The sequence below is a fragment of the Triticum dicoccoides genome, chromosome 2A (assembly GCF_002162155.2).
Source record: "Triticum dicoccoides isolate Atlit2015 ecotype Zavitan chromosome 2A, WEW_v2.0, whole genome shotgun sequence".
Lineage (NCBI taxonomy): Eukaryota > Viridiplantae > Streptophyta > Magnoliopsida > Poales > Poaceae > Triticum > Triticum dicoccoides.
Genome location: NC_041382.1, coordinates 535,583,941 through 535,604,530, shown reverse-complemented (window position 1 = coordinate 535,604,530; position 20,590 = coordinate 535,583,941).

Sequence of the window (20,590 nt, the reverse complement as noted above, 5' to 3'; positions counted from 1 at the left end):
ATAGCACCAAAGCATCTCACATCATGCCGTCCATACTTCATCGGCCTTTCTCCCCTCCCCTCTCGAAACCATAGACTGCTCATCCACCGGCGTACCAGAGCCCATTCACTGCCAGCGGCGTCCACCTCGTTGTATCTGCTTCTGCGGCCGCATCTACCCCTCCCACCTCCCCTACAAACAAGTAGACCAGTCATCCACCACTGTACCACAACCCATTCAGTGTCGGCCTTGTCCACGGCGTCGGATCTTCTTCGCCGGTACTCTCGTCAACCGCAGCGCATCTGCAGCGGCTCATTCGTACTCCCCACCGGAGACGCTTCGTCCACACCCCCCCGGAGCCGCCCCACCGACGCCGCCGTCGGCGGCCTCTGATCCTCTTCGCCGACACCTTCCTCAACCCTACCGGAGCCGCTTTGCCGACAACATCGTCAACCCCACCGGAATAGCTTCGCCTATACCATTTTCAACCCTACTGGGGCCGCTTTGCCAACTCACAAGTCCATGGCCTTAGATCCGCTTCCTTGCACCCTCATCCAACCTACCGGGGCAGCTTCTGACGCCCCGTCCACAGCCGCAGATCCGCATCGTCGACACCATCCTTAACCCCACCACCGGAGCAGCTTCACCTACGCCCTCGTCCACGGCCACAGATCCGCTTCGCCCACACCATAGTCCACCCTACCGGAGTCGCTCCACAAACACCCTACTCGATGGTTCTAGATCTCTTTACCGGACCCCGACAGCCAGCGCAGCGTCATCACCCTTGACATTTCTAACCTGATTCCCACCGTCTGGCAAGATGCAAAGCACCCGCCATGGCCTAGGTACTTGTCACCTTTAAACCCGTCCAGCATCACCTGCCCGATGTACTTCAAATATACTAACAGGTCGTTGTTACCTATTATGCAGCTGGCAAAAACTACAAGGACGATTTCTTCTGGATCTAACAGCTTGGCCAACCAAGATCCTAGACCGAGGCATTGCTATGATCTTGTAAGTGTGTCTCTCTCTTGTATTGTTCTATGCCTGCCAGCGTGCTTTGCTAGGATTTTTAACCAGTAATCCCTTTGTGCAGACAATGATTTCTACTACTGGCTGCTAAATTAGATATGTAGATGTCATACATGATACTACCTCATACCTCCGTTCCTAAATATAAGTCTTTCTAGATATTCCACTATAGGCTACATACGGAGCAAAATGAGTGAATCTACACTCGAAAATGCATCTATATACATCTGTATGTGGTCCATACTGGAATCTCTACATAGACATATATTTAGGAACAGAGGCAGTTCATTACACAAAATCGTAGGTGGCATGTAGGAATTCCAGTACACTACATTAGGCTCCCTTAGAGTGCCTGCTAGTCCAGCACACAAAGTCATGGCTAGTTTATGCTGCGCACACAATCATTAATTTGTGGTTTAAATATGCGCAAGGGAAATGCAATGTATTATCATGTAGAGATGTCTGAAATTAGCCGTGCCAACTTGTAGATTGGGTTACACAATGAAAAACTACAAGATGTATGTGGCAATTTCATGGAACATCGCAAAAAAAGGAGAGCCAGCGGTGAGCCTATACAATGTGCTATGGTACGTCACTCCTCCATTGCAATCATTGTGACATGTTATTTGTATGTCAGTTCTATTGGCCAAGTTTCTTAGGGACAGTTATTATGAATTATCCTAAGAAAATAAGCACCTGTGAATATAAGCTCCATGTAATAAGCCAACCAGTTCTTTTCATTGCGTTTTCAGCTTATCTTTGGTATGATAAGTGAAAAGTATAGATTGCATTATATTTTTTCATTTTGTTGCCCATATGAAAATTAGTTTGACTTGCAAACATCACAAATTGAACCCAGTGCAGTAATTAATATGATAGGAAAACAGACCATCACTATTTGCTCAAAATGCAAATACAAAGATACCATCTACTTGGCACAATCTACTTTGGTCAATGTTTTACATAGAGATCCCATTGCCTAATTTAAATGAAAAACGCATGACCCACATTTAAATGAAGAACAATTATTTATTGAAATTCAATGGTCCAAGTGGCTGGTTATTATCATATAGCAGCACCACCTAAAAGCATCATATAGCAGCAACAGCAGCTCATAGCAACTCATCATACAACAGCAGCAGCAGTGTTCAATTCATCATATACCAGCAGCAGCTCATAGCAATTCATCATATAGCAGCAGTAGGAGCAGCTCATAGCAATTCATCATATAGCAGCAGTAGGAGCAGCTCATAGCAATTCATCATATAGCAGCAGCAGGAGCAGCTCGTAGCAATTCATCATATAGCATCAGCAGGAGCAGCTCATAGCAATTCATCATACAGCAACAATAGGAGCAACTTATAGCAACTCATCATATAGCAGCAGCAACAGCTCATAGCAATTCATCATATAGCAACAGCAGTAGCTCATAGCAATTCATCATATAGCAGCAGCAGGAGCAGCTCATAGCAATGCATCATATAGCAGTAGCAGAAGCAGCTCATAGCAATTCATCGTATAGTGGATCAGAATGAAAATTTGGCAAAAAATCAGAGGAGATCCTCACCTTGTTGGATGAGCTCATCCTTCAACAGCACCTCAAGGCCACGGCCTGGGAGGTGGGGAGGGGGAATAAGGTGCCTTCTGCCGCAGTGTGGCATCAGCCATAGTTGTGCAGCGCCTGCCGGAGTAGTGCGTTGGACGAACCACAGTGGAGCAGCTGCTCGAGACCATGAGAATGAGGGGAGGCACCAGAGGGAGGAGCAGCCAGGGAGATTTGCCCCTACCCACCGGCCATGTAGCCTAGCTAGACAGAGCATCATCGAGGACCAGTCTAGATGGGACCAGTGGCGACGGCTTGCTGGAGGAACCCTAGTGCTGCAGGCAAGGGATCGAGGTAGAGGGAAAGGGGAGAGGAGATGCAAGCGGGCAGGGCAATGAATGCTTGCGTGTTTGTTTTTACTTGAGGGTGAGGTGTGACGCGGGCATCACCAGTTACATTTTGAGTGTAATATAGGCAAACAACATAGTCATTTCACTATTCCCCTTCCCTTCAATTTTTAGTGAGGTTCTACCCGAAACATCCCCCTCCAAAGCGAAATTAGTTAAGCCCAAGCCCATAACTCAAAAATGACTTCTTTACATCTTTTATGGCTTATTTTGACAATAAGCCCTGAAAAGGCAGAATAGAACTGGCCCTTAACCTGCAATTCAATTGTGCGTGTAATGATGAATCACTCTTGCCTGCTATAGTGTACATTTAGGCATCATCATACATGGCATAACATAATACATGTGCATTCCATTGTAGAATCTGGAATATGCAATGTTTATGTTAGTTCATACGTTGCACATGATGTTTAAATGCCCCTTAAATCTGGTCAGTCAAGTGATGGTCTTTAAGCCTCCTTCTTTGCTTCTTTTCTTGATATGTAAGATTTGCTCACACATCTGTTCAATTGCTTGTTTGCATCAGGCAGCCATACTAGGACTGTTTGCTTTGATTACTTGTTGTTCTTGACCTAACACTCTAACAGAGCTTGTCAACGATTTGAACACTAAAGGCTGCTGTAGTGGGGCCTTTTCTAACTCATAGGTGACATAAAGGTTTGGTTGTACACTAAAGTAGGCTCTCCAAGAGTACCTGGAGATCCAGTTCGAAGGTATGCCTAGTTTTTACATAGTGCACACATAGTAAATGCTCACTTCATTGTGTGCAAGTGCAAGAGATGCGGCATGTCTCATTATGTGGTGTTGTTTTGTTATAGTCTCATCCTTTTGTGTTCATAGACTGGAAAGTATGCATATTTATCTTCCAAGGAGATGAGTAACTAGTTTGTGTCACCTTGCAGAGGGGGTGCAATGAAGATAAGATTGAGGATTTCCAAGTACAAGATGTTAGGAAGGAGCCTTGCAAGAGAAGTAGGAGCTGCGCTTAGCCTCTTCAACCTGTTAAGGTAAGTCACTGTATCCAACTCAACAGTTCAATTCCTTGTTTGTTTCAGGCATAGTTAATTTGCTCTTTTCAATTGCTTTATCTGTCCTCAGTTAATGAGATGCCCAATGAATGATGCCTGATGTTGGGTACTTGTATAACTATTAGTTGACATAATTAAAGGCCTTACCATTTAATTACTCTGCCGAAGTGTGCCTGGAGCTTTGAAGTCTATTACCAACTATTATTGAATGAGGCTCACAATCTAGTTTATACTAGGCTAATGATTGCATAGTTTTGCTTGATGTAGTATGTTTGTATGAAATCCTCTGTTGTTCATTATGCTCCCTAAGACTTTAATTGAGCTATAGAATGGCCAACTGCTTGCTTACTTCTACGCAACGTGCTGTCTAAATTTGTAACTTGTCTATGTTTTGGATTTGTCCCCAACATCATGCTCCTCTGGTGAGCTAAGAGAGATTTCTGTATGCAGGCTGCACAGACTACCTTTTTATAATTTTTAAAATATCACCTGCTTATGCTTCATGATGTGTAACATTATTGTTAGTCCTATTTTGCCATGTACAAAATAGTCTGTCTTGCTCGCTTCACTGTTGTAACTATATTTTTGCCCTAGTCATGTGTACTTACAGAAATATTTCAGGATGAAGTGACATCAACACAAAGATCTGCGAGCAGTGCGGCATGGCCGTTACCGAATGATTATGGATTGGAATTGGAATGTGCTGATGTTGTCGAGCATCAACTAGAGGTGGCAAGACAACGTGTACATGATTCTGAACGTACAATCAACAAGTTGAGACTAGAATTGCATGTATTTGATGCAGGAGTCAAAAAAATGAAACAAGACAATGAGGTAACAACAAAGGAATTGGAGATTTGCAGACTGAAATTTGTGCTATCTAAATCCAGCCAATCCTATTTTTTGAAGATATTATAGTTCAAATGGTAAGTTATGTTGATGCGCGTCCATGATGTATGAGCTGTATTTGCCCAGTGTATGTAATTTGTTGTTTGTGTATGCTTTATTATCACTAGTGCCGAACCATAATGCCCAGTGGGTATAATCGGCTGTAATTTTTTTATTATATAGTGTAGGATTATTCTACATTTCTATGCCTTAGTCTCTTTATTGTATAGTGTATGTTTTTTAGAGGTGATAGTATAGAGTAGGATAATTCTTTGAATATGCTATATCATTCAAATGGGGGCCAACTCGCCCAAACGTTGTAGTGACCATGGCCCTCCATAGGTCGTACGTTCCATGGGCCATCTACGGGACGGACGATCCCTGGCCTTCTGTGGCCGTCGGATTCATGGGCCTTCTATGGGCTGTCGAATCCGTGGGCCTTCTATCAGCTGTCGGATCCATGGGCCAGCGGATCCATGGGCCTTCTATGGGCCGACAGATCAATGGGCCTTTTGTGGGCCGTCGGGTCAATGGGCCTTCTATGGGCCGTCTCATCTATGGTCATTGTACGGGCCGTATAAGGGGTCGTAAACGGGCTAGAGTGGAAATCATATGTTTTATGGGCTGACCATAACGGGTCGTTAATCGGCCGTATTTGATGATGCTATGAAAAATGGCCCAACAGATTAATGGGCCACAAACGGGCCGACTGTATCCACAGGCTGAATTTGGCCCATAAGCAGAAAAGGCCTATAACAGGCCGTAAGTAAACGAATGCTGGAAATGAGCCCAAGAATAAATGGGCCCTGAGAGGACCGAAAGATAACATGGGTTGGAAACGGCCCAACGGTATAATGGGCCGTTAATGGGTGTAAAGTGATACACTATTTATTACGGGCTAGTTTTACCATGGGCCGTTAATGGGCCGAGGGTTACTAAGGGCCTCATATGGGCCGAAAGACGTCATGGGCCATACATGGGCCGGAAGTTAAAACGGTCTGGAATTATATTGGATGGTCCAGATGACGCTACTGGGCTTAATTCGGATAGGCCATAAACGGACCTTGGGTTAGCGGGCTGTAAATGGGCTATATGCGAACAGGCCGTTAACAGGCTTGCCGTGGGCCGGCCCGCCACCTTTTGACCAAGTCAAACGGGCCGGCCTTTTCACAGGAATGGGCCTCTGTTGGGCCGTGCCATGTGTCGACATATCATAGGCGCTTTGGGTCCAATGAGTGGATGACATCTGTCCCAACGGCGAGCCGCCACGTGTTCCCTCCAGCCAATGATGAGTTTACACGTGGAAAATCCCCATTGGTCGGGGCTGTTAACGGTTTATCGGATCCAAAACCGGGCCCAATAGCTTAACGGCGTTCCATTATGGTGGATGCCATGTGTCGGTCACCCTTGATGAAAGCACTTCTATGACGCATGATTTATCGTCATGGAAGTGGACACTTCCGTGATGATAATTTTGGTAATGTCATGGAACACTTCTACGACAGCACAGGTATGACTATCTTGATTCTGTCATAAATTTGTCATGGATGTACATGCATGACAGAAAACGTGACCTGCTGTGACAAACACGTATCATCACGGAAGTGTATTTTTTTGTAGTGATATCATGAGTTTTGCTTAGAGCGTCTTGTATTATATGAGTCTTCTCTTGTTTTGCTTTTTAGTTTGTCATCTATCCTTGCTAGACACACCTATTATAGAGAGCCAAAATTATGCCATGATTTGTTAGAATTGCTCTTTGTGCTTCACTTAAATTTTTTGAGATATGGAATTTCTCTAGTGCTTCACTTATATCTTTTTGAGCACAGTGTGCTTTAATACTTTTTAAGGAAATTCTCCCATGCTTCACTTAAATTATTTTTAGAGAAGAAATTTTTATGCTCGTGTTCTTCACTTAGATTTTGTTTGAACTTACCAAAAGCAACATATGAAATTAGTCCCAAAGTGATAGATATTCAAGAGGGATATAATAAAACTTTCATGAAGATCATTGGACAAAATAAACTTGATTCTTCGTAATAGTTTTGTGATACGATGATAGTGATATGTGAGTCATGTTGGTGAGTAATTATGCTTTAGTAAGAATATTGGTCTTAAGGTTCTATGATTCCCTATGCAAGCATGAAAGTCAATAGTTATGCAATGAAATTACATCCTACTTGTGGTGCATTATTTGGTGTTAGTTATGCTTAATGCTCGCTTGTGTGATTTTTCATTTCTTGGTTGGATGCTTCTCAATCTATTTGCTAGCCTTCACTTGTACTAAGTAGAGATACTACTTGTGCATCCAAAATCCTTAAACCCAGTTTTGCCATAGAGTCCACCATACCTACCTATATGCGGTATTCCCATTCCATTCTAAGCAAATTTGTATGTGCCATCTCTAATTTTCAAAATAAATTTCCTTTTTGTGTGCTCGTACCGCTCATGAAGCGACAGGGGGTGGCTAATATTTTGCATGCTAGATGTGTTATTCTCAAGATGAGTGTTTATTCACTTGTCATTGCACAAGAGTGCGGCGGTAATAGGGATGCCCAGTCCCGAAATGATTTTTTTACTTTATGTTGTCAAATAATAAATTCCTTGGAAAGTGTTGGTATGGATGGTACTCGTGGATACGGCTAGCCGTGGAATGTGAAAGAATGGTGGAAAAAGGAATAAACTGTATTTCCTGTTTGAGAACCGCCTATGATATATCTAGCATGGAAAGTGTTGGGAAATTACTCGGTCATTTTCGTTGATGGGAAAAGTATGCCTCTCAAAAAAAATGATCTCTCAATTTAAGCTTTGAGCTCTCTCACCTCTACAAAAGCCCTACTTCCCTCTACAAAGGGCCTTTATTTTTATTTTAATTTAAATCTCCATCTTCTCTTACAAAGCACCAACTAAGGAGCACTATGATCGTACTTGAGCATTGGGTGTAGCTAAGATCTGAGTGTGTGTTATTAATGGATCAATGATTGAGCATGATGGGCTAGGGATAACTTGCTTTAGCATTGATATTTTGGAAGACATGGTTGCTTGTTGATATGCTTGAGTGTTGAAATCTTCACGTCAAAACTAGACCATTGCTTTGAACCATATAAAAGTCCATATGTACATGCTTCAAGACAAAGAATATGTGATGAACATGTTAGGCAACATTCCACATCAAAAATTCTGTTTTTATGATTTACCTACTCAAGGACGAGCAGGAATTAAGCTTGGGGATGTTGATGCGTCTCCAACGTATCTACAATTTTTGATTGTTCCATGCTATTATATTATCATTCTTGGATGTTTTACAATCATTTTATAGCAACTTTATATCATTTTTTGGGACTAACCTATTGGCATAGTGCCCGGTGCCAGTTGCTGTTTTTTGCTTGTTTTTTAATTCACAAAAAATCAATACCAAACGGAGTACAAACACTGCGAAACTTTTTGGAGAAATTTTCTAGACCAGAAGACAGAAGATGGGCCAAAGAGGAACCAAAGGGGTGCCCCGAGGGGGGTAAAACCCACCTGGGCACGCCTGGGGCCCAGGCGCGCCCTGGTGGGTTGTGCCCACCTCGGTGGCCACCCGCACCACCTCTTTGCCCTATAAATACCCAAATATTCCCAAAACCCTAGGGGAGTTGACGAAACACAATTGCAGCCATCGCAAGTCCAGAACTACGAGATCCAGTCTAGACACCATGACGAGGGATTCATCATCCTCATTGGTGCCTCTCCGATGACGCGTGAGTAGTTCATTGTAGACCTACAGGTCCGTAGGCGGTAGCTAGATGGCTTCCTGTCTCTTTTGATTATCAATACAATGGTCTCTTGGAGATCTATTTGATGTAACTCTTTTTGCGGTGTGTTTATTGGGATCCGATGAACTTTGAGTTTATGATCAGATCTATTTCATCCATGAAAGTTATTTGAGTTTTGATCTCTTATATGCACGATTATTTAGAGCCTCGTATTTTTTCTTCGAATCTTTGGTTTAGTTAGGCCGACTAGATCGATTTTTCTTGCCATGGGGAAGAGGTGCTTTGTGATGGGTTCGGTCGTGTGGTGTTCTTTCCCAGTGGCAGAAGGGGCAACAAGACACGTATTGATCATTGTCAGTAAGGATAAAAAGATGGGCTCTATTCCTACATGAATAGATCTTGTCTACATCATGTCATCGTTCTTATTGCATTACCCCGTTTTCCCATGAACTTCATACAGTAGATGTATGCTGGATAGCGATCGATGTGTGGAGTAATAGTAGTAGATGTAGGCAGGAGTCGGTCTACTAATCTTGGACATGATGCCTATATATTGATCATTACCTAGATATCATCATAATTACTTGAGGTTCTATCAATTTCCCAATAGTAATTTGTTTACCCACCGTGTGCTATTTCTTGAGAGAAGCCACTAGTGAAATCTACGCCCCTCGGGTCTATTCTATATCACATTTGCTTTCCGATCTATTATTTGCCTTTGAGATCTATTTTTATTTGCTTTTATTTTCAGATCTACTATTACAAAAACCCAAAAATATTTTATTTGCATCTTTTATTTGAGATCTATTTATCCAATCGATCACAATTTTATCCCGTCAACTTGACAATTTCCTACGCGTTACCCGTAAGAGGGATTGACAACCCCTCATAATGGTCGGGTTGCAAGTATTTGTTCTCTTGTGTGTAGGTACCATTTACATAGTGTTGCTTGGTTCTCCTACTTGATTGATACCTTGGTTTCATAACCGAGGGAAATACCTATCATAGCTATGCTTCATCATCCCTTCCTCTTTGGGGAAATACCGACATAGTTCAAGCAACATCACTTGGTACTATGTCAATCACGTGACATGCGTGGTCTATGGGATAGGCGCCCAGAGGCGATGTCTGATGACTACCGCTGATCACACATGTGCTCAAAGACAGTGAAGCAGATGGTGCTGCTTGACATCAGGGGCATGCTACAGCCACGGACAAAGACATAGCGTTGTTTCCTCTTACGGACATTGATGAGACCTATGAAACTACTAGAGGTGAGGCCAGAGAAGTCATCGAGGAGTCCACCATCGAGGTTGAAGCGAACGGCGCTGCTTTAGCGTCCTCGCTAAACCCCGAGCAGAGGCTTGCATATGACGAGATACTGGCAACAGTTGATGCCAGTGATGGGGGGTGTATTCTTTGTCGATTGCCCGGGAGGCATTGGTAAGACCTTCCTATACAAGGCACTACTTGCAAGGGTTCGAGGCAAAGGCAAGATCGCGGTGGCTACGACGATGTTGGGCGTAGCGGCTTCCATCATGCGTGGAGGCATTGAAGGAAATATGCCCTAGAGGCAATAATAAAGTTGTTATTTATATTTCCTTATATCATGATAAATGTTTATTATTCATGCTAGAATTGTATTAACCGGAAACTTAGTACATGTGTGAATACATAGACAAACTGAGTGTCACTAGTATGCCTCTACTTGACTAGCTCATTAATCAAAGATGGTTAAGTTTCCTAGCCATGGACAAAGAGTTGTCATTTGATTAACGGGATCACATCATTAGAGAATGATCTGATTGACTTGACCCATCCTTAGCTTAGCACGATGATCATTTAGTTTGTTGCTATTGCTTTCTTCATAACTTATACATGTTCCTATGACTATGAGATTATGCAACTCCCGAATACCGGAGGAACACTTTGTGTGCTACCAAACGTCACAACGTAACTGGGTGATTATAAAGGTGCTCTACAGGTGTCTCCGATGGTGTTTGTTGAGTTGGCATAGATCGAGATTAGGATTTCTCACCCCGATTGTCGGAGAGGTATCTCTAGGCCCTCTCGGTAATGCACATCAAAATAAGACTTGCAAGCAATGTGACTAATGAGTTAGTTGCGGGATGATGCATTATGGAACGAGTAAGAGACTTTCCGGTAACGATATTGAACTAGGTATTGAGATACCAACGAACGAATCTCGGGCAAGTAACATACCGATGACAAAGGGAACAACATATATCGTTATGCGGTTTGACCGATAAAGATCTTCATATAATATGTGGGAGACAATATGAACATCCAGGTTCCGCTATTGGTTATTGACTGGAGACGTGTCTCGGTCATGTCTACATAGTTCTCGAACCCGTAGGGTCCGCACACTTAACATTCGGTGATGATCGGTATTATGAGTTTATGTGGTTTGATGAACCGAAGGTTGTTCGGAGTCCCGGATGTGATCACGGGCATGATGAGGAGTCTCGAAATGGTTGAGACATAAAAAACGATATATTGGAAGCCTATGTTTGGACATCGGAAAGGTTCCGAGTGAGTTCGGGCATATACCGGAGTACCTGGGGGTTACCGGAACCCCCCGGGGAGTATATGGGACCTAATGGGATTTAGTGGAGAGAGAGAGGGAGCCAAGGCAGGCCACGCGCCCCCTCCCCCTCTGGTCCGAATTGGACTAGGAAGGGGGGTGGCACCCCCCTTTCCTTCCTCCCTCTCTCCCCCTTCCTTCTCTCCTAGTCCAACTTGGGAAGGGGGGCATCCTACTCACAGAGGGAGTAGGACTCCTCCAGGGCGCGCCATAGAGGGCCGGCCCTCCCCCCTCCTCCACTCCTTTATATATAGGGGAGGGGCACCCCATAGACACACAAGTTGATCATTGATCTCTTAGCCGTGTGCGGTGCCCCCCCTCCACCATAATCCACCTTGGTCATACCGTAGTGATGCTTAGGCGAAGCCCTGTTCCGGCAGCATCATCATCACCGTCATCATGCCGTCGTGTTGACGAAGCTCTCCCTCGACACTCTACTGGATCGTGAGTTCGTGGGACGTCACCGAGCCGAATGTGTGCAGATCACGGAGGTGTCGTACTTTCGGTACTAGGATCGGTCGATCGTGAAGACGTACGACTACATCAACTGCGTTGTCATAATGCTTCCGCTTACGGTCTATGAGGGTACGTAGACAACACTCTCCCCTCTCGTTACTATGCATCACCATGATCTTGCATGTGCGTAAGAATTATTTTGAAATTACTGCGTTCCCCAACAGTGGCATCAGATTTAGGTTTATGCGTAGATGTTATATGCATGAGTAGAACACAAAGGAGTTGTGGGCGTGGGTATATACATATTGCTTGCCGTCACTAGTTGTTTCTTGATTCAGCGGTATTGTTGGATGAAGCGGCCTAGACCGACATTACGGGTACGCTTACGCGAGACTGGTTCTACCGCTGTGCTTCGCACACAGGTGGCTGGTGGGTGTCAGTTTCTCCAACTTTAGTTGAATCAGATTCAATGAACAGGGTTCTTTCTAAAGATCAAAAAGCAATCACTATACCGCGTTGTGGTTTTTGAAGCGTAGGTAAGAACGGTTCTTGCTCTGCCCGTAGCAGCCACGTAAAACTTGCAACAACAAAGTAGAGGACGTCTAACTTGTTTTTGCAGGGCATGTTGTGACGTGATATGGTCAAGACATGGTGAGATATAAATTGTTGTATGATATGATCATGTTTTGTTAAAGTTATCGGCAACTGGCATAAGCCTTATGGTTGTCTCTTTATTGCATACGATGCAAGCGCCATATAATTGCTTTACTTTATCGATATGCGATAGCAATAGTTGCAAAAGCAATAGTTGGAGAAACGACCATGTGACGACATGTTGATAGAGATCAAGATGATGGAGATTATGGTGTCATGCTGGTGACGATGGAGATCATGACAGTACTTTGGAGATGGAGATCAAAGGCACAAGATGATAATGGCCATATCATGTCACATATTTTGATTGCATATGATGTTTATCTTTTATGCATCTTATTTTGCTTAGTTCGACGGTAGCATTATAAGATGATCTCTCACTAAATTTCAAGGTATAAGTGTTCTCCCTGAGTATGCACCATTGCTACAGTTCGTCGTGCCGAGACACCATGTGATGATCGGGTGTGATAAGCTCTACGTTCACATACAATAGGTGCAAGCCAGTTTTGCGCACGCAGAATACTCGGGTTAAACTTGACGAGCCTAGCATATGCAGATATGGCCTCGGAACACTGAGACCGAAAGGTCGAGCGTGAATCATATAGTAGATATGATCAACATAGTGATGTTCACCATTGAAAACTACTCCATCTCACGTGATGATCGGACATGGTTTGGTTGATATGGATCACATGATCACTTAGATGATTAGAGAGATATCTATCTAAGTGGGAGTTCTTAAGTAATATGATTAATTGAACTTTAATTTATCATGAACTTAGTCCTGATAGTATTTGCATAACTATGTTGTAGATCAATAGCTCGTGATGTAGCTCCCCGTTTATTTTTGATATGTTCCTAGAGGAAAATAAGTTGAAAGATGATAGTAGCAATGATGCGGACTAGGTCCATGATTTGAGGATTATCCTCATTGCTGCACAAAAGAATTATGTCCTTGATGCACCGCTAGGTGACGGACCTATTGCAGAAGCAGATGTAGACGTTATGAACGTTTGGCAAAGCTCGGTACGATGACTACTTGATAGTTTAGAGCACCATGCTTTACGGCTTAGAACCGGGACTTCAACGCCGTTTTGAACGTCATGGAGCATATGAGATGTTCCAGGATTTGAAGTTAATATTTCAAGCAAATGCTCGGATTGAGAGATATGAAGTCTCCAATAAGTTCTACAGCTACAAAATGGAGGAGAATAGTTCTGTCAGTGAACATATACTCAGAATGTCTAGGTACCACAACCACTTGACTCAGCTGGGAGTTAATCTCCCTAATGATAGTGTCATTGACAGAGTTCTTCAATCACTGCCACCAAGCTATAAGAGCTTCATGATGAACTATAATATGCAAGGGATGGATAAGACGATTCCTGAGCTCTTCGCAATGCTAAAGGCTGCGGAGGTAGAAATCAAGAAGGAGCATCAAGTGTTGATGGTCAAAAAGACCACTAGTTTCAAGTAAAAGGGCAAGGCTAAGAAAGGGAACTTCAAGAAGAATGGCAAGGAGAACTTCAAGGGTAAGAAAGGGAACTTCATGAAGAAGCCCAAAGCTAGACCCAAGCCTAAAACTGAGTGCTTCTACTGCAAAGGAAATGGTCACTGGAAGTGGAACTGCCCTAGATACTTGGCGGACAAGAAGGATGGTGTAGGATCGAAAGTATGTCTGGAGGGGGGTGATTAGACTACTTGACCAAATAAAAATCTAGCCTTTTCCCAATTTTAGTTCTTGGCAGATTTTAGCAACTTTGGACAAGTCAAGCAATCTTAACACAATTCAAGCAAGCATGCAAAGAGTATATGAGCAGCGTAAAGTAAAGCATGCAACTTGCAAGAATGTAAAGGGAAGGGTTTGGAGGATTCAAACGCAATTGGAGACACGGATGTTTTGTCGTGGTTCCGATAGGTGGTTCTATCGTACATCCACGTTGATGGAGACTTCAACCCACGAAGGGTAACGGTTGCGCGAGTCCACGGAGGGCTCCACCCACGATGTGTCCACGAAGAAGCAACCTTGTCTATCCCACCATGGCCATCGCCCACAAAGGACTTGCCTCACTAGCGTTAGATCTTCACAAAGTAGGCGATCTCCTTGCCCTTAGAAACTCCTTTGTTCAACTCCACAATCTTGTCGGAGGCTCGCAAGTGACACCTAGCCAATCTAGGAGACAAAACTCTCCAAGAAGTAACAAATGGTGTGTTGATGATGAACTCCTTGCTCTTGTGCTTCAAATGATAGTCTCCCCAACACTCAACTCTCTCTCACAGGATATGGATTTGGTGGAAAGAAGATTTGAGTGGATAGCAACTTGGGGAAGGCTAGAGATCAAGATTCATATGGTAGGAATGGAATATCTTGGTCTCAACACAAGTGTAGGTGGTTCTCTCTCAGAAAATATAGGTTGGAAGTGTAGGTTTGTTCTGATGGCTCTCTCCACGAATGAAGAGGAGGTGGAGGGGTATTTATAGCCTCCACACAAAATCTAACCATTACACATAACTTTCCAAACTCGATGGGACCGAATGGTTAAACTTAGTCTGACCGATTTAGCAAAGCTAGTGACCGTTAGGGTTTTTGGTGGGACCGACATGCAACACGGTAGGACCGATATGATTAGGGTTAGGGCATAACGTGATCTCGGTGAGACCGATTACACAAACTCGGTGAGACCGATTTTGGTAATAAGCCAACCAGAGAGTTGGTCAGGTAAACTCGGTGGGACCGATCGCTCATTTCGGTGAGACCAAAATGTTACGAAGGGAAAATAGAGAGTTTACATTGCAATCTCGGTGGGACCGATCGCTCATATCGGTGAGACCGAAATGTTACGAAGGGAAACAGAGAGATTACAACCCCATCTCGGTAAGACCGAGATCCCTATCGGTGAGACCGATTTGCCTAGGGTTTGTGGCAGTGGCTATGACATTTGAAACTCGGTGGCACCAGATAGAAAGAATCGGTGGGGCCGAGTTTTACTTTTGGTTTAGGTCATATGTGGATGTGCGAAAGTAGTTGAGGGTTTGGGAGCATATCACTAAGCATTTTAATCAAGAACCTCATTAAGCAACACCTCATCCCTCCTTGATAGTATTGGCTTTTCCTATAGACTCAATGTGATCTTGGATCACTAAAATAGAAAATGTAGAGTCTTGAGCTTTGAGCTTGAGCCAATCTTTTGTCCTTAGCATTTTGAGGGGTCCACTTTTCTCATCCATGCCATGCCAATCATTGAGCTTTCCTGAGATATTAATCTTGAAATAGCATTAGCTCAATGAGCTATATGTTGTTAGGAATTACCAAAACCACCTAGGGATAGTTGCACTTTCAATCTCCCCCTTTTTGGTAATTGATGACAACATATAGATCAAAGCTTCGACAAATGATAATAAGAGTGAAAAACATTGTCGCTTTGAGAAGTATGTGAAAAGCAAGAGCTCCCCCTAAATTTGTGCATAGTTTAAGATTTGCTTTGGACTGCAAATGCACAAAGAGTTAGGATCATGGGTTACTCTTCCATGTCACATACATCTTAGTGGAGCGCTCAAAATGATAATAATTAAAATACATGCACTCATCACCAAGCAAAGTGAATGATCATATAAAAGGATAATGTCATCCAACAAGCATTAAGGTAGCATATGATCAAACACATGATCATCTAAGCAAGCACAAAGTATGAAGTATCTCAACCAAGCAAATAAACGAAGTTTAACCACCAAACAAAAAGAGAGAATAAAAAGCAACGCTCTCTCTCGAAGCCTGTGATCTATACATTTTCTCCCCCTTTGGCAACAAGTTACCAAAAAGTTCATAAAAAATGCATAGTGCTAAATTGACACTCAGTCTTGGTCTTCAGGTGGTGGGGTAGATAGAACTCCAAGAACGAAGGCGTTAGTCGATGTAGATGGAGCTGGTGGAGTAGATGCTGGAGCCGGTGGCACTGAAGCTGTAGCTGGTGCAGATGAAGTAGCTCTGGTGTCTGGAATAGGCACTACAGTAGACCTCTGACCTCTGGGCACTCTAGCAAAAGCATCAGTGTTTGTCTTGCACTTCTTGTCCTCCACTTCGTCCTGAAGTTTCTCAACGACTGACTGGATCTCAGTGACCTTCACATCTAAGTCATAGAACTTCTACTCCACGATCCGCTCCAAGCTCTCCTGGTTTTGAGTCAGGGTAGCCAATCCCTTCTCAATCCTCAGAGTGGAGGCAATCAAGTAGCCAAGCTGATCTTGCTTGCTCTTCAGAAGATACTGAGATGCTTCTTCAATGGTTGGCATCCTTGCAGCCTTTGCCTTGTCCTTCTTGGCTTGTGCGTGCACAGAAGATGGTTCATTTTCATCCATCACCACAGTGTTGTCCTCAAAGTCTGGGTAGATGGGCAGGTGCTCCTTGTCCAGCAGATATGTGCCAGTGCCCATCTTGGAGTTAATCAGCTCCTAAATCTGTGGGGCATATCCACAACTCCTCTTCTGATCTGCAGTTTTCCTCTTTATGGTTTCCACTATTAGGCTCATGACTTTGAACTTCTGTGGGACATCAAAGATGTGAAGCAAGTTAATTGCATGGCCTCTGATCATCTTTGTGATCACCTGACTTTGGCAAGAGAGTGTGCCTGAGGATCCAGTTGATAGTTGGCAAGCCTGACAGAAGGTAATGTACAGATCCAAACTTGTGTGTCTCAAGAGCAGCATCTGGGATCTCCTTGTACATGTGTGCCATCGTGTTGTGATCCTTCTTCTTGTTGGCATAGACATCCAAGTCTTCACTCTCATCTGGGGCATTGATCAGCTTAGCCCATTCTGCAACTGTGGACTGGTACCTCGTACCTTCAGACATCCAGACGATCCTTCCATCTGGGTAGAAGTGAGCTGTGGAGTAGAACTGTATGATGAGCTCATCATTCCATTTTGTGAGCTTCTGAGCCACAAACTCATCAACTCCACAAGCCTTGAAGCTATCATATACACCAGGGAAGTGATCCTCGTTTTCCTTAATGAATGTCCAATCGACCCATCTCATGTCACACACTATGGGCTTCTTGTCAAGCAAGATGGTCTCATAGAAGTCCTGTTGTTCCTTTGTATGGAACCTGTAGTCCACATCAGTCCTTCTCCTGGTGGCATATGGATCAGACTCTCTCCATAGCCTTAGACCAAAGTCCTTCCTGACTTTCATGTTCTCTGCAACTGGATGAGCATCATTGTGATCTAGAATTTTTGGCTTCAATTTCCTCAAGACAACAGAATCATCTTCTTCTTCCATTGCAGCTTCAGGCATTGGGGCCTTGTTCTTATCTGCTGCTGGGATGTTCCTGGTGCTCCTCTTGGGTGTAGTTTTCGGTTTTGGAGCAGCTGGCTTAGGAGTTCCTTTGGGCTTAGATGGAGCAGCCCCTGATGTTATGGCATCTCCCATAAGCTTCTGAGCTTTAGGTGCTAGTGCAACATCCTCTTCCTCTTCTTCAGAGTCTTTCATGATTGAAGATCTCCCAAGCACTCTGGCAGTGGTCTTCTTGACCCTCTCTTTCCTTTCCTTTTCTGCCACAACCTGTTCTCTGGGTGCATATCCCAGAGTCTCTTGAGTAGATGCTCTGGCTTTAGACATTGGAGCTCTCTTGGCAGGAACCTTTTGCTTCATCCCTGGCTTAGTGGCAGCAGCTGTGCCATATTCCTTCTTCAGGACTTTCCTCTTTGAGGTGGTTTCTTCTTCCTTAGCCACATAGTCCTCATCCTCTGACTTTAAGGTTCTTTTCTTGCTGGCCCTGGTGGCAGCCTTTGGCAGATTGCTTGGTGTGCTCCTGCTGCCATCATCTGAGTTGCTAGAGGTACTAGTGCCTTCACTCAAGTGAACCTGCTCCTCTGATTTGTTCTGACTGTCACTCTGATATGACATGATGCAAACACTGACAGCAGACCCTGTGAATAGATTATAGATGAGGTAGAGTGGATGAGCATCACAAAGTACAGAGGTTTTTGCAAAAGAATGAATTAAAAACTTAGTTTTAGTTTTCCACAGAAAGCATTTCGGATCTACCGATTTGCAAACTTGGTGATACCGAAGTAGCTTTTGGAACCTAAACTAGTGAACTCGGTCAGACCGAGTCACAGTTTGGTGGCACCGAGACTGCTAGGGTTTCACAAAGTGCTGAACTCGGTCACATCGATTTGCAATTCTCGGTCAGACCAAGAATCACATGTGCAATGGCCTGAGCCAAATCGGTGGAACCGATTTCATCAACTCGGTCGGTCCGAGATGGTTTCGGCAGAAACCTTACCCTAAATTTTCAATTCACGACTAAACTATGGAGTGTTTTCGATGGATAGAATGATCTCAATCGTGGCAAGATACATGGCAAAGCAATGTGCTGGGGAATCGGAGTTAGAACAGCACAAAGTTCAAGTCCATACCCTAGTTCGGCGATGAACTTGCTACGGCGGCAACGGCGGAGACGATCCCGTTGACGGCGGCGCAGACCAGCGACATGAGACGGTTGGCGACGAGGAGGATGATCCGGAGACCCAGGGAGGCAGAGCAGGCTAAGCACGAGCGAGGAGGTTCGGACAGTTTTCCAAAATTTGACCCATGGATATATATAGCCTGACCGTGTCGGTGTGACCGAGTGGAACAACTCAGTGGCACCGAGATTCATAACTGCAAGCAGTTACTGAAACTCGGTGTGACCGAAAAGTTCAAATCGGTTGCACCGAGATTGAAAACCTAGATCGACTTAGTGATCTCGGTATGACCAAAATGGATGAATCGGTCAGACCGAAACACACAAAGAAGTTTTGGAAGTTTAAGTCTATGACGAATCGGGGAATCCGAGTGCTCCTCGCACAGAGTAGTTCGAATCTGAGTTGATCAAACTTTGTGATGCAGCATGAATAGAGTTTGAGACGAGAAAAGCATAGATAGCTAGAGAAGGTTCTTAGGCATTCTTGTCCATCCACTTGGCCAAAAGAAAAGGAAACCAATCAATCAAAACAACAAGTGGATGTCCTCGAATGAGTAAATTATGCAACCAACATGCTCACACAATAAAATGACAAATGAAATATGTGGCAAAGCATGCACAAACAATTCTAGCATCTATCAAGCAATTGGCGATGACTAGGTCATCTATATATGAGTACATTGACTTAGGAGTCAAATGAGAACATTTGATCATAGGTCATACTCATCGTTTAAGCACAAGCGGGGTTACCACTTTTACATAAAGCGTTGTTGTGTTCACACCATTAGAGTTGCTTTAACTCAATTGTTAGAGCAACGCTCCTCCTAGATGTGATATCCCCCCTAAGAGGGATGAACTGTTGGAAATATGCCCTAGAGGCAATAATAAATTAATTATTATTATATTTCCTTGTTCATGATAATCGTTTATTATCCATGCTAGAATTGTATTGATAGGAAACTCAGATACATGTGTGGATACATAGACAACACCATGTCCCTAGTAAGCCTCTAGTTGACTAGCTCGTTAATTAATAGATGGTTACGATTTCCTGACCATGGACATTGGATGTCGTTGATAATGGGATCACATCATTAGGAGAATGATGTGATGGACAAGACCCAATCCTAAGCCTAGCACAAAGATCGTGTAGTTCGTTCACTAAAGCTTTTCTAATGTCAAGTATCATTTCCTTAGACCATGAGATTGTGCAACTCCCGGATACCGTAGGAGTGCTTTGGGTGTGCCAAACGTCACAACATAACTGGGTGGCTATAAAGGTACACTACAGGTATCTCCAAAAGTGTCTGTTGGGTTGGCACGAATCGAGACTGGGATTTGTCACTCCGTGTAAACGGAGAGGTATCTCTGGGCCCACTCGGTAGGACATCATCATAATGTGCACAATGTGATCAAGGAGTTGATCACGGGATGATGTGTTACGAAACGAGTAAAGAGACTTGCCAGTAACGAGATTGAACAAGGTATCGTGATACCGACGATCGAATCTCGGGCAAGTATCGTACCGCTAGACAAAGGGAATTGTACACGGGATTGATTAAGTCCTTGACATCGTGGTTCATTCGATGAGATCATCGTGGAACATGTGGGAGCCAACATGGGTATCCAGATCCCGATGTTGGTTATTGACCAGAGAGTCATCTCGGTCATGTCTGCATGTCTCCCGAACCCGTAGGGTCTACACACTTAAGGTTCGGTGACACTAGGGTTATAGAGATATTAGTATGCGGTAACCCGAAAGTTGTTAGGAGTCCC